A 6,050-nucleotide genomic window follows, 5' to 3' on the forward strand; every position below is an offset into this window, starting at 1 on the left:
ACAGAGGTTGATTTTGTTCTCTGAATGGATCAAGTGTTTGAAACAGTAGATGTACCATTCAGCCCAGGCACACTCAGTGTTCAGATGAAATGGGTGCTTTTCCTCCCTCCATCACACACTAGCAAATTATCCCTTTCATTCAGGAGTTCTCAGTTTTTATTTATCGTGTCAGGGCAACCAGTCAATTATATTACATTTCTAACAGAACAAAGCAAACAAACAGACAAAATACAAAATTTGTGAGTTTGGTAGTTGATTAAATGTCCTTTGACCAGTATCTGGCCACTTGGAGTGCTTCTGGTGTTGCTGCAAGAAGGTCCTCCATTGTGCATGTGGCAGGGCTCAGGGTGCATTGCAGCAGGTGGTCAGTGGTTTGCTCCTCTCCACACTCGCATGTCGAGGATTCCACTTTGTAGCCCCATTTATGAAGGTTGGCTCTGCATCTCGTGGTGCCAGAGCGCAGTCTGTTCAGCGCCTTCCAAGTCGCCCAGTCTTCTGTGTGCCCAGGGGGGCGTCTCTCATTTGGTATCAGCCATTGGTTGAGGTTCTGGGTTTGAGCCTGCCACTTTTGGACTCTTGCTTGCTGGGGTGTTCCAGCGAGTGTCTCTGTAGATCTTAGAAAACTATTTCTAGATTTAAGTCGTTGACGTGCTGGCTGATATCTAAACAGGGGATGGGCTGGAGATGTCTCTGCCTTGGTCCTTTCACTATTGGCTGCTACTTCCCGGCGGATGTCAGGTGGTGCAATGCCGGCTAAGCAGTGTAATTTCTCCAGTGGTGTAAGGCGCAGACACCTCGTGATAATGCGGCATGTCTCATTAAGAGCCACATCCACTGTTTTAGCGCGGTGAGATGTGTTCCACACTGGGCATGCGTACTCAGCAGCAGAGTAGCACAGCGCAAGGGCAGATGTCTTCACTGTATCTGGTTGTGATCCCCAGGTTGTGCCAGTCAGTTTTTGTATGATATTGTTTCTAGCACCCACTTTTTGCTTGATGTTCAGGCAGTGCTTCTTGTAGGTAAGAGCACGGTCCAGAGTGACTCCCAGGTATTTGGGTGCACTGCAATGCTCCAGTGGGATTCCTTCCCAGGTGATCTTCAGAGCTTGGGGTGCTTCTCTGTTCTTGAGATGAAAGGCGCATGTTTGTGTTTTAGATGGATTAGGGATCAGCTGGTTTTCCCTGTAATAGGCAGTTAGAGCACCTAGAGCTTCGGAAAGCTTCTGTTCTACCATCTCAAAGCTCCCTGCTTGAGCGGTGGTGGCACGATCATCAGCATAGATGAAACTCTCTTTCCCTTCTGGCAGTGGCTGGTCATTTGTGTAGATGTTGAACAAGGATGGAGCAAGCACGCTTCCCTGAGGCAGGCCGTTCTTCTTTTTCCACCATCTGCTTCTCTGGCCCTGGAACTCAACAAAAAAGCTCCTGTTTTGTAGTGGGTGAGGTGGTAGTCCTTTGTGATATTATACATTTTTCTCAGGAGGAGGCGGTGGTTCACAGTATCATAGGCTGCTGACAGGTCTATGAAGACAGCTCCTGTGATCTGCTGCCGTTCAAAGCCATCGTCTATGTGCTGAGTCAGGTTCAACACTTGCGATGTGCAGCTTTTGCCTTTCTCAGTTGATTTGCCATCACATTGCAGAGAGTTGTTCCCACCCACTGACCCCTCCTCTCCTATGATTGTTGTTCCTGGGCTATCAATAGCATTTCCTCATTGGCTCTCTCAAAAACACATGGGAAAAGTTTGTGAAGCTGCAAATTTCCTCATCTACGAGGAACCGAGGATTTGTCAGTGCAACATCTGGATCTCTGAAACCCATCTATGTTTCATCAATGAACCCTATATTGCAGGATGATAAAACAAAGGACCTGACCTCTTAGGGTCAGACAATGATGTGAATTCAAAGAACAATGTGACGGTCTGGATGAGGGCGAACAAATTGAAATTGAATCCAGACAAGACACAGGTCCTCCTGGTCAGTCGCAAGGCCGAACAGGGCATAGGGTTACAGCCTGTGTTGGATGGGGCCGCACTCCCCCTGAAGACGCAGGTTCGCAGCTTGGGTGTGACCCTGGACTCATCGCTGAGCCTGGAACCCCAGGTTTCGGCGGTGACCAGGGGAGCATTTGCACAGCTAAAGCTTGTGCGCCAGCTGCGCCCGTACCTTGGGAAGTCTGACTTGGCCACGGTAGTCCACGCTCTGGTTACATCCCGTTTAGACTACTGCAACGCTCTCTATGTGGGGTTGCCTTTGAAGACAGCTCGGAAGCTCCAACTAGTCCAACGCTCGGCAGCCATGATTTTAACAGGAGCGGAGCGCAGGAAGCATACAACCCCCCTGTTGCGCCAACTCCACTGGCTACCGATCTGCTACCGGGCTGAATTCAAAGTGCTGGCGTTGGCCTTTAAAGCCCTAAACGGTTCCGGCCCAAGCTACCTATCCGACCGCATCTCTGCCTATGAACCCACCAGGACTTTGAGATCTTCCGGGGAGACCCTGCTCTCGATCCCGCCTGCTTCTCAAGCTCGGCTGGCGGGGACGAGAGATAGGGCCTTCTCGGTGGTGGCTCCTTGGCTGTGGAACGCCCTTCCTACGGACATTAGACTAGCACCATCTCTAATGGTATTCCGCAAAAAGGTGAAGACCTGGATGTTTGTGCAGGCGTTTGAGTAATTTAGTGCAATCTGGTAATGGAACATAGGAATGGAACCATGGACGACGAACCTGGACTACGCTTGGATGATGAGAAGATTGGGTACGGTTGTTTTTTGTAATAATTGTGCATTGTAATTGCTTATTGGTAATTTATGGATAATGTGTTAAGTCAATTGTTATATGTTGTATGGAACCACTGCTGTTTCTACTGTTTTTACTGTTTGTGAACCGCTGTGAGTCGCCTTCGGGCTTGAGATACAGCGGTATATAAGCAAAGTAAATAAATAAATAAAGTAAATAAATAAACAATAACTTGGACCAGGCTTGAGAGCCCAAAACTATCGCTGGGTCATTTTGCAAACACTGGTCATCTTAATCCTATCATTGTTGCATCGAGACACACCATCCCCTTGGTTCATTGAGGAGCTGGCTGTGATGAAACGTGCGAGGAGGGGGCTAGAGTGCATATGAAGGAAAACCCGGGACATATCTGACCAAGCACGGGCTAAAGCCTCACTTAGGGCTTATACCGTGGCTATACGGGCAGCCAAGGAGTCTTTCACAACTGCTCATATAGCGTCTGCATCCAATAGCTCTTCAGAGTTGTTTTGGGTTGTCGGAGAACTCCTTTACCCTCCTGAGGTGGAGGAGGCCTTTAATGACACCACAACTTGGTGCTGCGAGTTTGAGCACTATTTTGCAGACAAAGTTGCTCAGATACGCCTTGAGCTGGACTCCAATTTCATCACAGTGCCAGGGGAGGTGACCGAGGCATCTGCTTGTTCAATTTTGTGGGGTTCCTTTCGACTTGTTCTTCCTGAGGACGTGGAGGAAGTCCTTGGTGCTGTGAGGGCGACCACGTCGGCCCTGTACCCTTGCCCATCTTGGCTAATTAAATTGGCTAGGGATGGGTTGCTTGATTGGTTTGTGTTGATCATCAACACAATAGTTGGAGCAGGGGATTTTTCCATCGTGATTAAAACAGGCGGTGGTTCGACCACTCCTGAAAAGCCCTTTCCTTGACTCCACGGTGCTGAGCAATTACAGACCAATCTCCAACCTTCCTTTTTTGGGCAAGGTGCTAGAGCGGATGGTCGCCTGTCAGCTCCAGGGTTTTTTGGATGACATCAGCTACCTGGACCAGTCACAGTCTGGCTTCAGGCCTGGCCACGGCACCGAGACGGCTTTGGTCGCCTTGGTGGATGACCTCCGCAGGGAGCTGGACAGGGGGAGTGTGACCCTGCTGGTTCTCTTGGACATTTCAGCGGCTTTCGATACCATCGATCATGGTATCCTTCTGGGACGACTCTCCGGGATGGGTCTTGGAGTCATGGTTCTGTCATGGCTCCAGTCCTTCCTGGAGGGCCGTTCCCAGATGGTGAAGCTGTGAGACGCCTGCTCGAACTCCTGGCCTTTGACCGGTGGGGTCCCGCAAGGCTCCATTCTGTCTCCCATGCTTTTTAACATCAACATGATACCGCTGGGAGAGGTCATCCGGCGTTTTGGAGTTGGGTACCAGCTCTACGCAAATGACACACAACTCTACTACTCTTTTCCACCAAACTCCAAGGAAGCTTCTCAGGTGCTGGACGAGTGCCTGACCGCTGTGGCTGGCTGGCTGAGGAGGAACAAGCTGAAGATTAATCCTGACAAGACAGAGGTCCTCCTGGTCGATCGTAAACCAGATCGAGGTATAGAGTGGCAACCTGTGCTGGACGGGATTGCACTCCCCCTGAAGTCACAGGTCCGCAGTTTGGGTGTTATTATTGTATTATTTTGCTTTGTTATGAGTTATTTATTGTTGTTCTGTTATTGTTATGTTTTATGATGTATTTGGGCTCGGTCTCTTGTAAGCCGCACCGAGTCCTGCGGGAGATGGTAGCGGGGTATAAATAAAGGTTTATTATTTATTTCTTATTATTACTCATTCCATTCATTGTTTCCCGCCTGGCCTGCCTCCTCATTGGCTGAGCAGCAGAAGCAGGGCTAGCACTCTGATTGGACAGAATGCAGCCTCCCTGGACTGCTCCTCCCAGCCAGCTGATGCTCCAACCAATCAGCATGAAGCCGGCTCAAGAGGCGGGTGCGGGAAATTTGAATTTGACAGTTCTGGATTTCTATAAATATTGTGTTTCTCTGCCCAACGGGTCATGTCGGCTCCTGGGCAAATGATTACGGTCATCATCCATTCCAGCTGGAATGAAATAAATATCTCAGTGGCTTTCCTTCAACTTGGTGAGATTTTATTAGGTGTTGGGGTTCAGCCTGAGTTTGAACTTGAACCTGATTCTCTGTTTGTTCCTCCTGATGCTAATGAAAGTATATTTACTGATGCTAGTGGAAATGTACCTTTTGATGCCAATGCTCCTGAAATTAGTGAGGAAGAATCTGCTGTAGGTTTGGAAAATGCCAATGTTCCTGAAATAAGTGAGGAAGGAACTTCTGTAGATTTGGAAAATGAAAGTACCAGTGTTAATGAGAATGTTGCAGAGGGAGACTTTGAACTTTCCCTCCCTTCTGCACCTGTTAACTGTAATGACAACAGAAGGAGCCAAATCTGGGAAGACAGAAATAAAACACTCAGTTTGCATCGATCCTCCCGAATTCAAGAATTAAAAACATTGGCCTCAAGACAGAAGGGTGGTTCACGGAACCGATTCTTGAGTTTTAATTGCAATACGCCAGGCTGATTCCCTCAGTTCAGGCATCGTTTCAGAATTGATTAAGACCTTGGCAGTTCTCCCGGTTCCCTGGTCATAGTATGGAAAGATTTCAAGGATATCAAGTACGGTTAGTGGATTGCTAACAGATTCAAGTATTTCTCAGAGAGGCTTTTGGTTTTGCTTTGTCCATTTAAATTCATGTTTGCTGATTTTGCTGTGGCTTTTGACTTGCATTTTTCCTTTATTTTGTAACCATTTTTCTTCAATAAAAAAGGATTGTTTTTCACAGCCAAGTGTGGTGGATAGTTATCTTAGGCCTCGTTCTCTGCTCTGGATTGCAACATTAGGGAAAAAATAGGGGAAAATCCTTTTGGGTGCTTGTGGTGTTCCGGATCCTCTTTTTGGGTCTGGCCGGCCTCTGCCTTGGTAGGGTCTCCCAAATTCATGTCCGACTTCAAGTTTATCCTGTGCCTTCCAAGAAGGTGTGGAATAAACCCACTATCAAATTAATTTGCCATGAATAAGGGCTTTCTTGGTTTGTGATGGCTTAATTTGGGTTTGTCCAGGACATTGCCTGGACAGCCCCTTTTTTATTGCGGACGTTTCTGCAGTAATGTGACTGTTTGGATGCACCCTGGGAAGAATCCAAGACAACAGCTCCTTTATACAATTTTCTGTTCAGGCCTCTGGGTGGAGCTGCTACATCTCCCAATATTTTGAAAGCTTCTGAA

Source organism: Anolis sagrei, chromosome 2, assembly GCF_037176765.1.
Source record: "Anolis sagrei isolate rAnoSag1 chromosome 2, rAnoSag1.mat, whole genome shotgun sequence".
NCBI lineage: Eukaryota > Metazoa > Chordata > Lepidosauria > Squamata > Dactyloidae > Anolis > Anolis sagrei.